At 45.9% G+C, this 22,047-nt stretch overlaps 1 protein-coding gene across 1 annotated transcript in view; it reads left to right on the top strand.

Moving 5' to 3' along the window:
- The first annotated feature begins 10,622 nt into the window (after positions 1-10,622).
- The window catches only part of LOC124615925 (cytochrome P450 6k1-like), a 111,002-nt gene continuing 99,577 nt past the window's right edge, over positions 10,623-22,047 (top strand). Inside the window, exon 1 of the mRNA XM_047144109.1 lies at positions 10,623-10,673. The gene's annotated coding sequence lies outside the window, so the exon portion shown is untranslated. The remainder of the gene's footprint in view (positions 10,674-22,047) is intronic.

Below are 22,047 nucleotides of genomic sequence, written 5' to 3'. Positions count from 1 at the left end.
AACTGGAGAAGGTGGACGGGGGGTGACGGCGGCGGCATATCCGCCGTGTACAACAGGTACAGAAGGGGGGAGAGGCCTCGGGGCACACCGGCGGAGGGGAAAAAGGTGTAGGAATCGGTATTATGGATGGTGACATGGGAAGGACGGCGGGAGAGAAGGGAACCGATCAGACGAACGTAGTTAATGGGAAGGGCGAAGGTTTGGAGCTTGAAGAGGAGACCGGAATGCCATACGCGGTCATATGCGCGTTCGAGGTCAAGAGAGAGGAAGATTGCGGAGCGACGGGAATTGAGCTGTTCGGAAAGGAGATGAGTGAGGTGAAGGAGAAGATCGTCGGAAGAGAAGGACGGCCGAAAGCCACACTGGGTAACGGGGAGGAGGCGGTGCTGGCGGAGATGCTGGTGGATGCGGTGGGTGAGGATAGATTCCAGGACCTTGCTGAAGACCGAGGTAAGGCTGATGGGACGGTAGGAGGAGGCGGCGGACGGCGGTTTGCCAGGTTTGAGGAACATGAGGATACGGGAGGTTTTCCACAGGTCGGGGTAGTAACCGGTGGACAGGACTACATTGTAGAGCCGGGCCAGGGTGGAGAGAAAAGAGACAGGAGCTTCACGAAGGTGACGGTAGGTGACGCTATCGTGACCAGGAGCGGTGTTGCGTTTGGTGCGGAGTGTATTGATGAGATCCTGTGTGGTGATGGGGGCATTAAGGTCCGTGTGTGGAATGTTGTCCAAGTACTGGAAACCAGGAGCGAGGGGAGGGACAGAGGTGTCAGTTCGATCGCGGATATCTGGGAAGAGGGAGTAATCGAACTGGGGATCATCAGGGATGGAAAACACATCGGACAGGTAGGAGGCAAAGTGATTGGCCTTACTAAGGGCGTCAGGGAAGGGGTGATCATCGTGGAGAAGAGGATAGTAGGGGGAGGGTTTAGTTCCGGTAAGGCGATGGAAGGCGGTCCAGAACTTGGACGAGTTTACAGGGAGGGTAGCATTTAAACGGGTGCATGTCTGTCGCCAGTCCCGGCGTTTCTTGGCCGCGAGCAAATTTCGAATGTGTCGCTGTAGTTGCCGGTGGCGTCGTAGGGTGTCCGGGTCACGCGTGCGGAGGAAGGCACAGTAGAGACGACGGGATTCACGGAGGAGGAGGACGGCCTGTGGTGGTAAGGGAGGACGGTGGGGGTGGATGGCAACAGTAGGGACGTGGGCCTCCACGGCCTCAGACAAGGTCTGCTGGAGAAAGGAGGCGGCATGGGTGACATCATCGGGACGGCGGTAGGCGAGAGGGTGGCTATCGACCTGAGTGGAGAGGGTATTCCGGTAGGCATTCCAGTTGGCACGGGAATAGTCATGGATGTACTTAGGGGGAGGGTCATGACGAGGGTCGGGGCGGGGGCGACGGCCGTCTGAAACGGTGAGGAGGACAGGGAGATGGTCGCTACCAATAGGCTCCAGGACATCCACCGTAATGCGACCAAGGAGGTTGGGGGAGGAGAGGATAACATCGGGAGTGGAGTTGGATTCGGGACGGGTGTGCTGGGGGATGGGGATGAGGTCGCCTTGAAGGGAGGAGAGGAACCGATGCCACCGCCGTAATTGGGCAGCGGAGCGACTATGGATGTTGAGGTCGGCGGCGATCACATAGGAGGAGAAGGTACGGTCGATGTGGGAGAGGAAGTCGAAAGGAAGAGGGGCGTTGGGGCGGACATAGATGGTGGCACAGGTAATGGTAAGGCCAGGGAAGAAGAGACTAAGGATCAGGTGTTCGGTGGGGTCGGGAAGGAGAGGCTGGAGCCGAACGGGGATCTGGCGGTGGTGGCCAATGGCAACTCCGCCACGCGCAACTGGGAGGGGATTATCGGAGCGGTGGAGGAGATAGGGGGAGGTGTGGATGGAGTGGTGGGGTTGGAGGAAGGTTTCATTGAGGAGGAAGGCATCCACACAGTGGGTAGCAAGGGTGTGCAGGAAGAGGTTCTTGTTGGCGGGAAGGGAGCGGATATTGTTGAAAAGGATACGATGCTGTCGCGCCATGATAAGGACTTATACGAGGGTGTCAAGGCGGGAGAAGGTGAAATGGGCCTGGTTATTGGAAAAGGTGGCGTACATTTTAAGGTGGAATATGGAACGGGCGGCGAGGGAGATCTGTTGTAAGGTGTGGGGGCGCTGAAAGGGATGGACGTTTTGGAGGACAATGGTGAGGAACCTGATGATGTCCTCAGCAGTGCGGGGGGGACGAAGGGAATTGCCAGGAGGGGTGGGGGCGTCCAGGGGACGGACAGGTACGGTGAGTTCAGGAGTGGTAGGAGAGGGTCGGGCTTTACACTTTTGGGAGTAGGTGGGGTGGGGGAGGCTGCAGGTATTACAGGAGGGAGGGGATTGGAGGTTGGGGCACTGCCGGAGGAAGTGCGCTTGCCGACAATGCGGGCAGGTGGGGGCCTCGCGGCACCCTGCTGTTGGATGTGCATTGTAGCGCAGACATCTCTGGCAGCGCAGGGATTGAGGGGGGGAACGGGAGGGGTCGACTTTGTACCGCTGATTGAAGAGGAGGGCACCCTCCTTCAGGAGACGGTCAATGGAGGGGGCGTCCTCAGAGAAAACCCGCATAAGGCGGGTGGGGCCGGTCGCTTTGAAAATGCGGCGGACTGCCCGCACCTCCAGGGTGGGATGGGCCTTCAGCTCCGCCAGCACCTCCGCCTCCGTGATCGACGGGCTAAGCCGAGTGATCACGGCGGTGAGGGTCGGCGGGCGACGCAGGGGTTGGGGTTGGCGGGTAGGAGATGGGGAGGGAGCAGGGGTGAGGGAGGCATGAGGACCAAAACGGGTGATGGGAAGGCGGGAGAGGATGTCAGTATGGAGGGTTGGGCTGGGGGAGGAGATAAGAACAGAATCCCGTCTGGGAGTAAGGAGAGAGATGGGGGCGCCAGGGAAATGTTGGCGGAGGAGGAGGGAGAGATTCCGGGCCTCGAGGAAGGAAGGATCGGGACGGGACAGGAGATATTTGTAGAGACCGGATGGGGAGGAGGAGGAGGAGGGAGCGGGGCCTGGTGGGGAGACGTCCATGGCATTTTGGGGTGGGGATGGAGGGCGGGGTGGAGCCTTTTTAGGAGCAGAGGAAGTGGAGGCGCCACTAGGGCGTTTGACAGCGGCAGATGGGCGGGTGGTGACAGGAGGGACGGGAACGATGGGGAGGTGGTGGGAAGGGACAGGTCCCGGCACGGACGCAGCAGTCGGCGCCGGAGATAGTGACTTTGACGGTGCAGGCGAATGTGGCAGTGATGGTGATGGTGACGATGATGACGGTGGTGGCGGCGGCGGTGGCGGTGGTGATGGCGATGGCGATGACGACGGGGAGAGCTGGGCGTGGGCAGTGGCCCGACGGGCCACCACCCTAGCCGGAGCTGCAGTGACAGGCTGGGGGAGTGGGGGGAAAGGATCAGAGCGAGAGGAAGAGGCGGGAGAGGGGGCGACAAAGAGCGAGGGCGAAGGGATAGAGAGGAGGGGAGGGATGGAAGGAGGGGGGTGGGACTGGGCACACCAAGTGATAGTGGTGGAGGCGGCGGAAGGGGACGTATACACGATGGCGGTGGTGGTAGTAGTGACGGTGGTGGTGGGGGCGGACATGACGACAAGAAGAAGAAAGAAAAAACACAGCACTAAAAGGACAGGACACACACTGGGAGACGACGGACGGCGACGGCGACGGCGACGGCGACGGCGACGGCGACGGCGAGAGGCAGGGACGCTGCTGCCGCGGACGGGGCCGGGGCGGCGGCGGCGGCTGCTGCTGCTGCTGCTGCTGCTGGCTGGACTGCTGCTGGCTGGACTGCTGCTGGCTGGACTGCTGCTGCCACCGGAGGGCTGGCTGGCTGGCTGGCTGGCTGGCTGGCTGCGGGACCACTGCTGCAGGCCGGGACCGGGAACTGCTGCTGCTGCTGCTGCTGCTGGCTGGCTGGCACCTGGAACCCCTAGCACTTCGATTAGCGCGAAAATGGCACTATCGAAGGGCGGTAACCTTGCGGTGTACCGCCGGAGATGTTTTCCGCAATTCGTAAAATGTCCATTTTAACGCGAAGCAAATACCGTCCGCACTGGCAGAATGTTACGTGATACCACGTACTTAGACGTTTGTGACTATTACAGCGCTATGTACCACAAAGGGAAAAAAGTGGTCCAACTAAAACATTCATATTTCTTTACGTACTACACGAATATGTAATAAAAAATAGGGGTCCCTATTTTTCGCAGTCGATATCCGTTGGACCTATGGCAGCGCCATCTAGCGGGCCAACCATAGCGCCATCTGGTTTCCCCCTTCAAGCTAGACAAGTTTCGTTCTTTTTAGTTTTTTCGTTTGACGATTATTTCGTGAGATATCTGCCCCGGTCACTATCAATGGACCACCCTGTACATATTTTACGAGAAAAGAAAAGGTTGAAATTCAGAGATCTTAATACTGCTTTGCAGGACACAAGTATACGCTGGTATTTGTAAGGTTACCTTATCAAAAGTTCATTGATTGAGTGGATTCACGATAAATATATAAATGCAAGTAGAATTGACGTTGCCGTTCTGGCCGGACATGGGGATTGCTTCCTTCTACCATCCTCCACACCTACAAATCCCTCATCCGTCCTATCCTCTGTTATGCCAGCGTTGGCTGGATCTCCGCCCCCACCCGCTTTTACAAGGCCCTCCAAATCCTTGAACGCCATGCGCTCCGCCTTGCCTTCCGTATCCGCCTTCCTTCCCCCACACAGCTCCTGTATGAACTGATCCCCTTCCCCCACCTCCTCCTGTTCCTCCAACATCTCCGCATCCTTTACATTGTCCGCAGGCTTGATCCCCCCCACCCTCTGGTTTCCTCCTTCCTCTCCACCCTCCGCCCATTGCCGCGCCTCTATCGCTGTATCCCTCCCTCTCTCCACCTCCACACCCTCCATCTCCTTCATCAGGGCAATTTCCAACACCTCCCCCTCGCGGATGACGAACTTTGCCGTGACATCTACCCTTCCTTCCAACTATAACCTGGCCTTGTCCCCCCCCCCTCCCCAGGGCCCCCTTTTTCCTCTTCCCTCCTTCTCTCAGAGCGGATTTTCCTCCTTCCCCCCCCCCCCCCCGAGACCCTGCACCCCATACTTGCCTCTTCCCTTCCCACATCCCTCCCTACCTGGCCCTCCTCAGCGCGTCCCCCGCTTTTCTCCCCCATCTCTTCCCCTCCCTCGCTTCTTCCGGTCTCCCTTATCTCCTTGCGCCTGGCAGATCCTCTGTTTTCATCATCGTCAGTGTGCCACATCAGTGTTGTGTTTAGTGCCGTTTCTCCTGTGCGTCAAGAGGTGTGATTTTAATTGTGTACTGCCTTGAGGTTCGCCGTCAGTGTTGGTTATGTGCTACGCCACCCGTCGATACCTTTTATGCTCCAGTCATACTGTGCCTTGTGTTCTTTTAATTGTCGCAGTGTGTGGCTTTTTGTGTGTGCTTCTTTTAACCAGTTTTTTATCTCCATTTTACAGTCACCCCGTTTTTTGTCTATTGCCTTCCATGATGTTCCCCCTTTTTTTATATCTATGTTCACCATATTCTCTCCTTTGTTATAGTTTTTTAAATGTCTTCTATTGTTTGTTCTACGTCTATCGGCTGAAGAGCAGCGCATATGCTGCTGCCAGCCCGCCCCGATGGGGAATTGAAATACAATAAAGAAAAAAAAAGGACGTTGCCGTAATTTATTACGTAACAGTAAACGATTATACCTATAACTAAGATTGGTAAATCGGTGAAGTACGCGATGTCGTGTTATTTACGTAGCAACGCTGGGCTAAGCGGAAAGAGATTTAGTGGTAGTATAAACTATTTTAATTCATATAGATATCGGTAAAAGCGTCTTAATAAAAATTGGTCATAAGACGACGATATATGGAATAGGAATTTTGTAAGTAATTAAAAAGTTACTAGTCTTTTCCAGAGATAATGTAATGCATTGTGAGAATTTCGTTGTGTGGGAGAACAATTGCAGGTTAGATATGACATTTATCATGACATAATATAAATAGGTACTGTATTTATAGAGATTTGTTGTTTTGATTTGACCAGTTGTTTAAATAACGAGAGTTGTTGTCGCAATTGGGTCATCTCGCAATTATGGTTTATGACTTTCATTCGAATGTTTGGATGTTTCTATTCGTAGTGTAATCGTGTCATTGTTCGATAACGACGATGTGTAATGTAAGGGTGCTGTCTTTCATTATTCGATATTCGAGCCGGCTACATAGTTAGTGGTTGACGTTGCCGCAGGAGTAATTATACTAAGGGTGATCTGTCTTCACTTTGTTCCTTAAGAGTGCGATTACGGTAGAAGCTAGACTTCGTGTAGTCGCCAGGCGCTCCACTATGACTGAATCAGATAGTGATCCGCAGTCATAACATCGACTGTGAAATTAAAAACTGTAACTAATTAAAGCTGTAGTGGTCGATTGGTTCGCCCAAGTATTTTTGCGGCGGGAAGCCATACATTAACGCATGGTGACGTTGGTACAATACGATACATTTGTAAGTAGGCTGTTTAAGTTTTTTTATTGGTAACGCCACCTCTGTATGAAAATCACTGGCTGTGCTGTGTGCAGTCTGTGGCTAGTTTTGCATTGTTGTCTGCCATTGTAGTGTTGGGCAGCGGCAGCTGGATGTGAACAGCGCGTAGCGTTGTGCAGTTGGAGGTGAGCCGCCAGCAGTGGTGGATGTGGGGAGAAAGATGGCGGAGTTTTGAAATTTGTCATGAACTGTTATATTTATATATGATGATATCACAAAAATCTTCGCTGCTCAAGCTACTGCAATACAGCGAGCGCCACTACTGCCAGCTAAATAAAAGATTCAAACTACTGAAGGCACTAACTACTGATAGGGATAGTTAGCAAATGAAAGATATTAATAGAGAACAAACAATGTATTTACCTTGATATCATCATATATAAATATAGCAGTTCATGACAAATTTCAAAACTCCGCCATCTCTCTCCCCACATCCACCACTGCTGGCGGCTCACCTCCAACTGCACAACGCTACGCGCTGTTCACATCCAGCTGCCGCTGCCCAACACTACAATGGCAGACAACAATGCAAAACTAGCCACAGACTGCACACAGCACAGCCAGTGATTTTCATACAGAGGTGGCGTTACCAATAAAAAAACTTAAACAGCCTACTTACACATTGTCGTTGTAAGTTCAATCTTGGGTACCGCCAGTCGGCGCGTTACAGGGGATGGAGGGGGGGGGGGGGGAAGGGATAAGGAGGGAACTTACTTTAGGAACTTGGTCCGAGCCTCCGAAGATTACAGTTACGCTCCAGCTGCCAACTTGATAATATCGATTAATTCAGATAGATTTACGCCTAAGATTCATCTAAATTTCATTTTTTAGAGGACGAAAATTTGATTCTGTAGTCTTGCGACAGAAATTTTAAGTCAAGGTTTGGGATATCCACTCGAGAATTGTGAACTTCAACGAACATTAATTCCATTTGTAGCATCATAACTGTGTAAAGCTAGATTTATGGCGGTCAATGAAATATACTATTTGATCAGAAGTATCCGAACACGTATTAGTGGCCATTAATATGTGTTTGTACACTCTTAGTCTTTATGACGTCTTGGATTCTGCTAGGAAAATCTTCAATGTGGTGTCTGAAAGCCTTTGTAAGAATGGCAGCTCTTTCTTCCTTAAGAGCCGAAAGCAGAGACGTGAGTGATGTTGGCGGCTGGTGTCTGGAGTGACAAGCACTTTCGAACTCATCGCAGAGGTGTTCCATTGGGTTCAGGTCGGTACTCTGTGTAGGCAAGTTCATTTCACGTATGTTATTGTCCGTAAAACATTGCTTGACACATGCTGATTTATGACAGGTTTACATTGTGATGCTTATACAGTCTTCGTCACTCGCTATTCTACGTATTAAAAAGTGCCATAAAATGTGTTCGTATTCTTCCACGTTCAGGGTTCTCTTAATCGCAATAACGGGACCACATCCAAACCATAAAAAACAACCCCATACTGTAGGATCACCTGCTCCATACTTCATTTTTTGGCATTACACGTGATGAGAAGTAAGGTTGTGCAGGCATTAGACAAACCCAAACTATTTGACCAGATTACCGTAGGACACAGCGTGGTTCATCACTCCAGTCATCCACTGTCCAGAGACGTCACACCACCTCGAGCGTCGCTAAGCGTTCACTACAGAAATGTGTCGCTTATGAAGAGTTGCTCTACCGTCGTACCCCACTCTATTTAACTCCCTTTGAACAGTCATTGTTCTAGCTGGACTACTGTTAGCCCTTAGGAAATCACAAGCGGATCTTTGCACTGATTTCGAGCGATTTTTTTACAACCACGTTCCTCAATGCTCGGCGGTTCCTTGATCGTCAGTACGTGAGATATGCTGGTCTTGGTCTAGCTCTGGTTGTTTCTTTGCGTCTCCACTTCACAGTCACATCACCAACAGTCGCCCAGGGCAGCTGTAGAAGGGTTGAGATGTTTCTGATGGATCTGTCATTCAGGTGACATCGAATGACTCGTCCACTTTCGAAGTCACCGAGCTTTCCAGTTCCACCAGTTCTGCTGCCACTGCTTCCCCAGTAACACAACCATATTCCCCGTCTCTCTTTATACTGGCGGGTCCGTCTCTTGCGACATCTAGTGATCAGTTCTAAATTTCATATGGTTGTCCATATGCTTTTTACCAGGTGGTGTGTGGAGTAAATGTCGAGTCCAACAATAAATGAGGCTAGCAGCGTATGATTTGAGAAGCTGAGTGGTTAACAACACGCACATACTTCCCATCTATTATGTTAATGATAAATCTGTTGTATCACTTGCTTTTTAATGTAAATTGCGTGCTTCATTTATTATTACATTTTAAACAAATCTAATCGCATCAACTGCTCACTTCATCTGCTTTAGATAGATATATTTTGGCATCATGGAAAAATTATGACAAATTGAGGGCGTCGGTACCAAAAATGTTTGTGATACACAGCTTCACTATATTTACCTATACTTACTCATGTTGTTGCGGTCTTCAGTCCAGAGACTGGTTTGATGCAGCTCTCAATGCTACTCTATCCTGTGCAAGCTGCTTCATCTCCCAGTACCTACTGCAACCTACATCCTTCTAAATCTGCTTAGTGCATTCATCTCTTGGTCTCCCTCTACGATTTTTACCCTCCACGCTGCCCTACAGTACTAAATTGGTGATCCCTTGATGCCTCAGAACATGTCCTACTAACCAATCCCTTCTTCTAGTCAAGCTGTGCTACAAATTTCTCTTCTCCCAAATTCCTTTCAACACACTGTCCATTCCGTTCAACTGGTCTTCCAGGTCTTTTGCTGTCTCTGACAGAATTACAATGTCATCGGCGAACCTCAAAGTTTTTATTTCTTCGCCATGGATTTTAATTCCCATTCCAAATTTTTCTTTTGTTTCCTTTACTGCCTTCTCAATATTCAGATTGAATAACATCAGAGATAGGCTACAACCCTGTTTCACTCCCTTCTCAACCACTGCTTCCCTTTCATGCCCCTTGATTCTTATAACTGCCATCTAGTTTCTGTACAAATTGTAAATAGCCTTTCGCTCCCTGTTTTGACCCCTGCCACATTCAAAATTTGAAAGAGAGTATTCCAGTCAATACTTACTCATAAGCGTACAATAAAGATTTACAGTCGGTTCAGAGTCGTAGGTACAAGCCACTTATACATAATGAAAAAACATTTAAAATTTAAATCGCTTCCTGTAACCATAGTAGTATTCTGCGGTAACTGATTCATTAATAAATACTTCAACAGTCGTATGGAAGAGTAACGAAAAGGAAATTTACGAACATCATATTTTCTTCAGACTAATTTTGAGACTGAGTTATCGCTTGATAACAGCTGCAAGGACGCAGTGTACCAACAGGATACTCATTCGTCATCTAGCTATAAGTTAACGGTTACAGGCCACAGTAAAATTATTTAAACGCCGTCTGAATGGGAATTAATATTAATACTAACATTTGCAGCGCGTGTATTTGACATGATTTCTCCGTTCTCGATTACTTAAAGATGTCTCCTGAGTTGTGGGTACAGGAGTATATTTTCGGTGGAATTGTGTAACGAGCACTCCTCGAAACGATGAAAGAACTTCACGCATTCCACTATGTCTTGAAAACAGTTTCGAGTATCAGTAGAGTCTTTTACATGCCTGATAGATTTACAGTTCTTTACTGTCATTGCAGTCAGTGGTATTTTTTTCCTAAGTGGAAAGGAAGACGTTGGCTGTATACGTATAATGGAATTTAGATGATGAACAGCTTCAGACCGAAGTTCAGTATTACAGAAATTCACAAGAAAATGATGTATCGGCATGAAACGACTCTACACAAGCATATTCCGGCAGCATATTTGCGCAGAAAGGCTGCCCGATAGGCAGATGTCGGAGACGAGACTGTGAGACAAGGTGACCTTACGTGCAGGCGCAGTTATTTTCCGTCCCCAAAGACCTCGTGGTAAAGCCCGGTATCTCAGCCTCCAGAAAGCTGAGTCATATAAGTTGCAGCGCCATTCACAGCGTCTTTAATAGTTACTTTGCCGCCGACGCAGTAGGATACGTCGTCCGGAACACTGACGGTACCCGTCTACTGATAAATAAGTGGCTGAAGGTATTTCACTTTGTGTATTCTGCGACTCACCGAACGCTTTCAAGCGTTACACTTGCTTTGCACTGGTGAAATGCTGCTGGTTTCTTCTCAATGCGATAACTACCTACGAGTTAAACTTAACCAGTGTGCAAAATATTTTATCAGGTGAACGTTCTCAATTGGGGAACATAGAATAGAAATCCGCTTCAGCTGCTAATAATTGTCTTAATTTATTCCACGACCTGTTTCGACGCTTAAAGCTTCGTCTTCAGGTGCCGCCACATAATTATGAAACCATGAATGTGTGATCGTCGGGTTAGTCAGTCAGTGATTGGGGATCACAACCATGCGAAACAAATGCGTAGCAACGCAGGACCAGCTACCACAGCGCCCGCCTGATTGCATGGCACTAAACAAAGAAAAGTGCGAGGTTATCCACATGGGTACTAAAGGAAATCGGATAAATTTTGGGTATACGATAAATCGCACAAATATAAGGGCTGTCAATTCGACTAAATACCTAGGAATTACAGTTACGAGCAACTTAAATTGGAACGACCGCATAGATAATATTGTGGGGAAGGCGAAACAAAGACTGCGCTTTGTTGGCAGAACACTTAGATGTGACAAACCCACTAAAGAGACAGCCTACATTACACTTGTCCGTCCTCTGCTGGAATATTGCTGCTCGGTATGGGATCCTGACCAGGTAGGATTGACGGAGGACATCGAAAAAGTGCAAAGAAGGGCAGCTCGTTTCGTGTTATCGCGCAACAGGGGTGAGACTGTCACTGATATGATACGCGAGTTGGGGCGGCAGTCACTGAAACAAAGGCGGTTTTCTTTGCGCCAAAATCTATTTACGAAATTTAAATTACCAACTTTCTCTTCCGAATGCGACAATATTTTGTTGACACAAACCTACGTAGAGAGAAATGATGGTCATAACAAAATAAGAGAAATCAGAGCTCGAACGGAAAGATTTACGTGTTCCTTTTTCCCACGCGCCATTCGAGAGTGGAATGGTAGAGAAGTAGTATGAAAATGGTTCGATGGACTCTCTGCCAGGCACTAAAGTGTGAATTGCAGAGAAATCATGTAGATGTAGAGAATAGCAATCGGCCACAGTGAATACTTCTATTTATTTACACGAAAAGTGCCCGTTCATGGATTAGAACCAACATCTTCATATGGCTGTCCACGTTTGTATAACACCTACGGCTGCTTACATTAGTTGATGGAAAAAACGACCAACAACTAATGTACACAGCAATAAATTTAATACAAACGTGAACAGTTATCTGAAAATAAGCCTGTCGATTCTGAACAGGTAATAACGCTATTTATGTCAATAAATAGCATTATTCATTGTGGATGGTTACTGTTTGCTTCTTTGCAAGACACAACATGTAAAAAATTTCTTATTGGCACTTAGAACCAGCCAGTTTCCTAGTATGGCACTTACAAAGTTCTTAACAAACTTTATTTCCTAATTTGTATCATTTTTATGTGGTGATGGGACAGACAGTATAATTCTGTAGGATCAGAATAACTTCTCAATATTTTTGACACAAACAGAGGTACCTTGATTTTTCATTCTTCCAGTAAATGTTAGATTTCGCACGTAGAGCGGCTTCAATTTCTACTCTTCATTTCATTTCATTGCATATAAAACTTTATCCAGTTGTGAATGTTAGATAGTTGTTGATTATGGGGTGAAGACTAGCATCCAAGGATCATCAAATAAAGACAAGTTTTCCCAAATTTATTAAACACTGAGATACAGACATAAGCAGTTGTTAAAGGAACTGTGTTTTCTTCTGTTTTTTCGGCAGAATACATCATCTATATGAGAAAAATTCAGCGATAAAGCTCCTTTGTAGGTCTGGCAAAGATACGCAGTAAGACCACGCTTGAATTGGGGGTTGTTGTACTGCTGTTGGCGGCCACAGCTGTTAGGCATAGGGCAAAACAAAATTTGAAAACAAACTGAAAAAGTTTCTTCTTCACAACTCTTTCTATTCTGTAGAAGTATTTCTATTATTTTAATGTATAAAAGGTGGTGGGTAGCAATTATTAATGCACATCTGTATATCTTGTTTCTTAAAAAGAAAAAGAACCTTAGAAATATTCAATATGTAACCACAGACGCAAATTAATTTGCGATGAATGTAAAATGACAAGTTCCACATCATTACGATTTATCACGCAAAAAATCCACGTGACATGAAAATAACTAACCGACTGAATAGTATACCGTCCGGAACTTTATTCCTGACGTTTACGCCTCTCTAGAAGTAAAGGATAGTAAACTTCCATCTCAGTATGTAATGTGGGCTCCCATGCGAGGAAACATTAGTACGACCCCAGCAACAGCACAAAAATCCCCTTACTCTGTCTCTTAATTTTGTGCAAACAAGAAACTGCTTCGCTGTCTTGCTGTCATTCTTGAAATTCTAACAAACTAATTGCTAAGAAGTTTTAGCATATTGCGACCCCGTCAGCAACTGCGATAGACTGATATTTTGAGGAATCAGCCTCAGTAGCACAAATTTTCTGGTCTTTACCAGGTTTTGGCTAAATTAATCTAGCCTTCTTCAGAAGCATAAAATTACTTTAACATGCCAGGGTAATCCACAGTCAACATTAAGATTAATACCTATAGTAACGTGGTACCATGTCGAATAAAACAACTTAGCTGAAGTCCAGCCCCGGCATCTCTCCACCGCGTGGTCGGTTGGCAGCGGCAACTGACCTTGGCACTGACCTTTGCACGTGGAATTGCACTGAGCGCATAGCAGCTCGTGCGCGTGTACAAACGGAGAGTCAAGGCTGTATATCGTTGGCTGTCTGTATATCACGTGTTGGAAACTCATAACCGTAATTGTAAGCAAACTAGGCATTATGTAGAGGAGGTTCCTATGTGTAGTCGGCCGCGGTGGCCGAGCGGTTCTAGGCGCTACAGTCTGGAACCGCGCGACCGTTACGGTCGTGATGTCCTTAGGTTAGTTAGGTTTAAGTAGTTCTAAGTCCTAGGGGACTGATGACCTCAGAAGTTAAGTCCCATAGTGCTCAGAGCCATTTGAGCCATTTTTGAACCCTATGTGTATTAACTATATGCAAATTGTATTAAATGATAGGAAATTTATTTAGTTGGGTATATAAAGTTTAAGGATAACCTTTACTACCTTATGCACATATGGTCATCGTGTAAAGTATCCCCCACAGCCATAAGAAAAATTTAATCCATTATTTAAAAGTAGCTAAGAACAAACTCTCTCTGAGGTACATAAAATCACGTGCGGTGACTGCCCTAGCTTTTACATCGGCCAAACAGAGAGAGCGCTGTCAGCAAGATATACAGAGCATATGCCAACGAGAAGTGGTGACGGCATACGGGGTTCGACTTTCACCGAGCACCTCGTCCAAATGGCCCATGCAACCAATCCTCCAACTAATACTGAGCTGTGGTACTGTGGGGTAAAAGGAACAAGGCTAGATATTCTAGAGGAGATGCAGATTTTTAAACACTTGCTATCCGATAAGGAAAACCTTCTGAACGATCAGCTGCTGCTGAGAAATAAAAACTTTTTCGAAGGTTTCCAATCTTTGTTACGGTTGGTTTAATTTGTCCCTGCTACACTGACTACCATATTTCTCTACTGGTTGCCGCATACCATGTTCAGACATCAAGCCTCACGCTTATCTTTAAATTTAAGTTTGGCCCACTACTCTTTCACGAGAGTTTGGACGCCATTATAGTCGAATTTAACAATTATGCAGCACAGTAAGTAAAGCTTAGTTGCTTTAAATACTTCCCCTTTCTATGATACGATAACGCTACGCACATATCGCGTTACTTGCAATGTTACCTGTGGAAGAATATTCCCGTCAAAGGTACATTGTAGATTATATGTTAGTACACTTGACGTATGTCGGTCAATAGCACATAAGCGTGATGACGGAGACGTTGTACCCTCCGCCACACTATAATTAATATGCGTGGCCTATGTCGCTCATTAGCATACATGAATTTAACAATTATGCAGCAAAGTAAAGTAGAACTTAGCTGCTCTAAATTTTCCCTTGTAATGATAACGATAACGTTACATGTGTATCGCCTTACTCACAATGTTACCTATAGAAAATATTTCCCGTCTAACGTACATCGTATACTATATTTTAGTGTACTTGACCTATGTCGGTCAATAGCATGTAAGCGTGATGACGGAGACGTTGTACCCTCCGACACATTTTAATTAATACGCTTGACCTATGTCGCTCAATACTAGTTACGTGTGATGACAGGGGCGTTGTACGCCCAGTTACACCCTAGTTAAATTATTGATAGGTTTTAAATAAGTGAGACAAGTAAGGCATGTTCCGTGGGGATACTTTACACGATGACCATATCTGCTGAAAGTCGTAAAGGTTATCCTTATACTTTATATACCCAACTAGGTAAATTTCCTACCATTCAATACAATTTGCATGTAGTTAATACTCAGAGGGACTTTATCTACATAATGCCTAGTTTGCTTACAATTACGGTTATCACTTCCCAACACGTGACATACAGACAGCCAACGATATACAGCCTTGACTCTCCGTCTGCGCGCGTGCACGAGTTGCTATGTTCTCAGTGCAATTCCGCGTGCAACGGTCAGTGCAAACGTTAGTTGCCGCTGCCGAACGACCGCATGGGCTGGACTTCAGCTAAGTAGTTTTGTTCGACATGGTACCACGGTAATATAGGTTTTAATTTTAATTCTGACTTTGCCTTACTCTGGCATGTTATAGTAATTTTATGCTTCTGAAGAAGGTTAGATTTATTTAGCAGAAACCTGGTAAAGACCAGAAAATTTGTGCAACTGAGGCTGATTCCTCAAAATATTAAACTAATTGCTTCTGTTCACAGCACCTACAGCTACAGTAATGTATTCCGCTTCCCTGGTGTTGTCTCTTATCTCATTCCACCAGAGACAGATTGGTTTCTGTTTAGTATTTCCCCTGTACTCCCTGTCTTCAGTCATCCCGTACTTCTAGTCAGTGCTTACGTTTTCTGAGACTTTCATAAGCTGTATAAAATGTTTTGCTGAGATTGTAACCTCCTGCTTACAGTTTTTCCATTGTTTGTGGATTAACTGTGGGCTTTTTAAACTCCATCTTCCGAAAAACACGATTTTTTTCTGTTTTCTGTTCTTTATCTGGCAAGGCTCCCCTGGGTTAAAGTTCTAATTAATCTCCTTTGCTACTGGCATACTCTGAGTATCCCCTCTCAAGGTGCAGGTCCCTCACTACGCTCCAGGTGTATGTAAAGAAACTGTGCACAAGGAAACTAAAGGAAAGGGCTGGCTCTAACACATAGACTGTAGCTGTGTGGCCTGATTAAACATTTTAAGAAATCGTTACTCTAGTAGTGACGAGGTCTACCAACAACTGCAACGAAGTAATGTTTACAAATTATGTACATCTATTGGTTATGAATTCAGTTATTGTTCCTGACAAACAACGATCAAATATCATCACAGGAGAATGAGTGCATACGCACACAGGAGCGTTTTGTAACTGTGGATATTCAGGGGGACAGAACTGAGAAAGTTCTCATAAAACAGGCCGAACGAACAAGAAACGGTGTTAAATAAAAGTGCGTTAAATAATTGCTAATCGCGAGACTGAAGTGTTGGTGAAGACTGTATTGCAAGGTTAATGAGTAAAGAGAAATAGAATCCCAAAGAGTAAAATCCTAGCCGAAAGGACACCACACTGTGAGTGATTTACTAATCTGAACTAACATGCCTATCATACTACACAGAGTACGCGAAAGAACTTGCCCCCCTTCTAACAGCCGTGTACCGCAAGTTTCTAGAGGAACGGAGGGTTCCAAATGATTGGAAAAGAGCACAGGTAGTCCCAGTCTTCAAGAAGGATCGTCGAGCAGATGCGCAAAACTATAGACCTATATCTCTGACGTCGATCTGTTGTAGAATTTTAGAACATGTTTTATGCTCGAGTATGATGTCGTTTTTGGAAACCCAGAATCTACTATGTAGGAATCAACATGGATTCCGGAAACAGCGATCGTGTGAGACCCAACTCGCTTTATATGTTCATGAGACCCAGAAAATATTAGATACAGGCTCCCAGGTAGATGCTATTTTTCTTGACTTCCGGAAGGCGTTCGATACAGTTCCGCACTGTCGCCTGATAAACAAAGTAAGAGCCTACGGAATATCAGACCAGCTCTGTGGCTGGATTGAAGAGTTTTTAGCAAACAGAACACAGCATGTTTTTATCAATGGAGAGACGTCTACAGACGTTAACCTCTGGCGTGCCACAGGGGAGTGTTATGGGACCATTGCTTTTCACAATATATATAAATGACCTAGTAGATAGTGTCGGAAGTTCCATGCGGCTTTTCCCGGATGATGCTGTAGTATACAGAGAAGTTGCAGCATTAGAAAATTGTAGCGAAATGCAGGAAGATCTGCAGCGGATAGGCACTTGGTGCAGGGAGTGGCAACTGTCCCTTAACATAGACAAATGTAATGTATTGCGAATACATAGAAAGAAGGATCCTTTATTGTATGATTATATGATAGCGGAACAAACACTGGTAGCAGTTACTTCTGTAAAATATCTGGGAGTATGCGTGCGGAACGATTTGAAGTGGACTGATCATATAAAATTAATTGTTGGTAAGGCGGGTACCAGGTTCAGATTCATTGGGAGAGTGCTTAGAAAATGTAGTTCATCAACAAAGGAGGTGGCTTACAAAACACGCGTTCGACCTATACTTGAGTATTGCTCATCAGTGTGGGATCCGTACCAGATCGGTTTGACGGAGGAGATAGAGAAGATCCAAAGAAGAGCGGCGCGTTTCGTCACAGGGTTATTTGGTAACCGTGATAGCGTTACGGAGATGTTTAATAAACTCAAGTGGCAGACTCTGCAAGAGAGGCGCTCTGCATCGCGGTGTAGCTTGCTCGCCAGGTTTCGAAAGGGTGCGTTTCTGGATGAGGTATCGAATATATTGCTTCCCCCTACTTATACCTCCCGAGGAGATCACGAATGTAAAATTAGAGAGATTAGAGCGCGCACGGAGGCTTTCAGACAGTCGTTCTTCCCGCGAACCATACGCGACTGGAACAGGAAAGGGAGGTAATGACAGTGGCACGTAAAGTGCCCTCCGCCACACACCGTTGGGTGGCTTGCGGAGTATAAATGTAGATGTAGATGTAGACATCCCGTACGAACTTCGTACCCCATTGCTGCGACACTTCCATCATTTACGGGAGACGAGGAGCGGTGAAGTCTCAGGCGGCAGTGAATTATGCAGCCCATCTGCTCGTGAATAAACTGCCCCTCTCACGGTGAAGAACTCTGTGCTGTATTCCTATCAATGACGAAGTGTATTTACTGTGGCTCCAGGCGGATAAGTGCGTTTGCTATGGCTCCCGGTCCTTTCCCGGTGCGTGCTAGCCAAAACTGCCATTCTGTCCAGTCTGAAACCGCATACTCTTTTCCACCAGTCAGAAACGTCCTTACAATTTTGTTCTGGAAGATGTGGCATCGCTTTTTGGAAGATTCCTAACGCCAAACTACCCCACTCCTCCTTTCAGAAATTTGCGAGTGCCGTCCTATGACGCATCAGCGTTCCCAAAGATTCCAAACTGCAACCTATCAGATTGTGTCCCATCAAAAACTTTATGTAAGCTTGTCTTCTCCATGTTTACGCTCAAGACGTCAGCGGCCCGTTGGCACTAGACAAAAGACTCACTTGTGGAGGCGCCCCGTTGTTACTGCTCAATACTGCGATTTTACCGCATGGGACACGCCGTTTTCGTGGGTGGTCTGTCCTTGGGAGAAACCCATGCATTCATATTCCCAAAGTATCGAGGACAGTGCGAGTTCGCTGAACTCAGCACCCAAATGCACTCTTCCTCCAGCGTTGATAATTCTATCAAAGACGCACGCCTCCTTCTGCCGCAGTGAATGCGATAGTGGGCGAACGCTCACAGGAGTCGGGTAGCCGCCGCTGCTCCCCCGCGCGCATGCTGCAGCTGCCTCGCCCACTGAAGGCAGCCAAGGCGACAGAAACTGTATAGGCCGTGTTTTTACTCCCCATTAATTAACAGAATGAATTCAGTGTGCAACTTTACAATTAAGACGAAGGAGACTCTTGACAATCATCATCCACTGTTGCGGATAATACCACTGTTCTGCGTATATAGCGGAATTTATTGATTAATTAGACCTATCATACGGATGGATAAGTGTGTTAAGTAAAAAAAGAAATGAAACAGCCTGACTGTTTCAACAAGTTTCAGCACCTATGTCTCATCTTTAATGTGTTTCGTTTTATTTTTGTAAAAATATTACACAAAGTTAGTGCTGGTTTTATGTTTTAGGCCAGATAAGTATATTTTGTTTTTACTACTCATCTAAAATTGTATATCTGTGGTGTATCTGCTGCGGAAAACTTTTCCGTCTGCACTGCCAGCTGTGTAGGCCGTTATCTGTGAGGGTAATGCACGACCAAATTGTAGTATCTGTTGTCTTAGCACGCCCGGCTAGCCGCGCAGTCTAACGTGCTGCTTCCCGAGAGGGAAGGCATGCCGGTCCCCGGCACGAATCCGTCCGGCGGATTAGTGTCGAGATCCGGTGTGCCGGCCAGCCTGTGGATGGTTCTAAGGCGGTTTCCCATCTGCCTCGGCGAATGCGGGCTGGTTCCCCTTATTCCGCCTCAGTTGTATTATGTCGGCAATTGCGGCGCAAACACTGTTTCCACGTACGCGTACACCATAATTACTCTACCATTCAAACATTTGTGGTTACACTCGTCTGTTATGAAACGTTGCTTGGGGGTCTACTGGGGGCCGAACCGCACAATAACCCCTGGTTCGGTGTGGAGCGACGGTGCGGTGGGTGGACTGCTGTGGCCTGTTGTGGAGTTGTGAACGTCTGATGGCTACGCCGGGACGAAGCCTCTCCGTCGTTTCTATGTCCCTAGTTCAATAAACAATACACAATCTGTTGTCTTGACTCGATATGTTGTCGGATGGGCCGGTGTTTCACCAATGCTTTAAACCCAAAATATTAAATACAGAAATATTCCTCAAACCCTTATTTAGTAGACAGTGACTTTAGTGATAGTTAAAGATGTCTTCAGCTTTTGTTAATGTGCCTGTCTAGTATGGTTTAATAAGAGACTGAAGAAAATGTGAATTAACTGGATAAAATGTTCGGGATAATATTCTGAGTCAAACCATGACCATGTAGCTATAGATCGAACTAAAGAGAATGTTGGCCTCACATGGATTTGCAGATACAAACAAAAACCGTTAAATAATGATTACTTTATGTAGCGCAAAGTATGTTGTTATGTAATGCAAAGAGAGCATTCTGCACATCATGACGTGAGAGCAAAGTGCATCTAACTGCACATTATTTCATAAAAAGAACAAGAAATGTTCAAAGTTCGAAACTTCAGTTTCCCACTGCAGGGCGAAAGTTCGATATTCTCAACAATCACCGCGCAGAAAACATCCAGCTAGTTCAACAGACAGAACACAAATAATAAATACAGGGAATATTCGCACTTCACAGCTGCCTTCAATCCCGTAAACCAAATTACACCTCGCAAAATCAATTACCAAAACAAAAAACTCATAGTCAAATATTCTAAGTCACGTGTAAAAAGTTAGAGCGTGTAACTTACGGTCATGGCATTCTGAAGTAGTTCCATTGACCACGGCTCCTCGGCCGCACATCCTCCCGACAATAACACACTAAACAGGAGCGACAAAAGCTTGCTGACACGAGTCCCTGCGCGCCTTTCCTCGACCGATTGAATGCTCTGTGGCGTCTCACACTACTGAATTTCCGTTAATTACTTAAATATTGACAATTATTCAGTGTTAAAGACAATTACATACATATATAACATGCTAGAACACAGAGAAATTTATTACGGTTGCTTTGCGACCTCTCACTAAAATATCGCCATAGTATTTAACAAGTTATTAATAAACTTCACGAATACATGCCTGCATCCGGCATTGCAATATGTTAAACCTTTAGAAACATTACTAATTCATACCAAATAACAAACTGTTATCACTCATCCACTAGGAATATTTTAAGAAAGTGGGGAGCTCATGCTGCCTTCATATTACGTGCGACTATGGAGAATTTTCTCATTAACATTTAATAAATCGTCTGCAATTGTTTACACACTTATTTGTGCAGCTGCTTGTGGTGCATACGGTCATCGTCAACTTTCATATGAAGCCTCATATAAAGATACTGATTCAGTGGTTCATTTGTTATTAATTTTATAAACTATTGTAAGTAAAAGCGTACTATAACCTTTAAAATATTGGGTCTAGAATTATACTTAAAACTGCAATGAGCTCGTCTCATCACTGCAAAATTTCTGGTGTATTTGCTGTTCCGTGTTTCATTTCAAACAAAGTTATCCACCCATAATGCTTTGGCCAGACACAGCCTGCATTTCTTATGCACTTCAACTAGCTAGTCATTTCTGTTTACCCAGTAAACCCCAGCCGCTAAAAAAACACTCACCACCTCTTTCCACCCCGCATAACATAGTCTCGTAATCTCATGCGTGTTTGCGTCTGTGTGTGTGTGTGTGTGTGTGTGTGTGTGTGTGTGTGCGCGCGCGAGCGAGCGTGCGTGCGTATGCGTGTGTGTGTAGAGGGAATCGGCGGCGGTATGACCGCAAAAACTCCCTCAAACAGTCAAAATTAGCGCTATACTGGACAAAATACAAAACGCTGAACAATTGAGTAGCGTCAATTACATAGCGTCTCTCGATGCTTGTGGCAACATAAATTATTCCTATGCAGAGGAGATTGACGGAAAAAGTGCTTAAAATAATAGTTCTTTAAGCAAATTTCTCCAACTGCTTTTCAGATGACTTGCTGTCAGTCCATAAAAACCCATAAAAGCAAGCAAGCCTGTACAATTCCAACTTCACAATGATTGTAGCTTTGGGCAAGCAATCAAAACAAACAAAAAAGAACATGTTTTAGTTTTTAAGCGCAATGCCAAACCAGGTATTTCCTGCGAAAATTTCAATATATGAAACCAGACAAACTGAAGATACATGTTTGGGAAAAGGACAGGATAAAGAAATAAACCATGTTTTGCACTAGCCAGAGTATAAAAAATCATAATTTGAATAAGATGTACAGTGTTTCCCCTCATACCTTACATCCCGCCAGCAGTGTTTAATGGTAGGTACTAAAAGGTCTCAGTGGTAGGATACTGTATCAGGGGTCCCACAAGGAACAGTATTGGGCCCATTACTTTTCTCATTGTATGTTAATGATATGTCAACTATTCTCTCCCACTGC

This window comes from Schistocerca americana, chromosome 5 (genome assembly GCF_021461395.2).
Source record: "Schistocerca americana isolate TAMUIC-IGC-003095 chromosome 5, iqSchAmer2.1, whole genome shotgun sequence".
Taxonomy (NCBI): Eukaryota; Metazoa; Arthropoda; class Insecta; order Orthoptera; family Acrididae; genus Schistocerca; species Schistocerca americana.
Note: the sequence above shows the minus strand (reverse complement) of the source record. Positions and strands in the feature narration are given on the sequence as shown.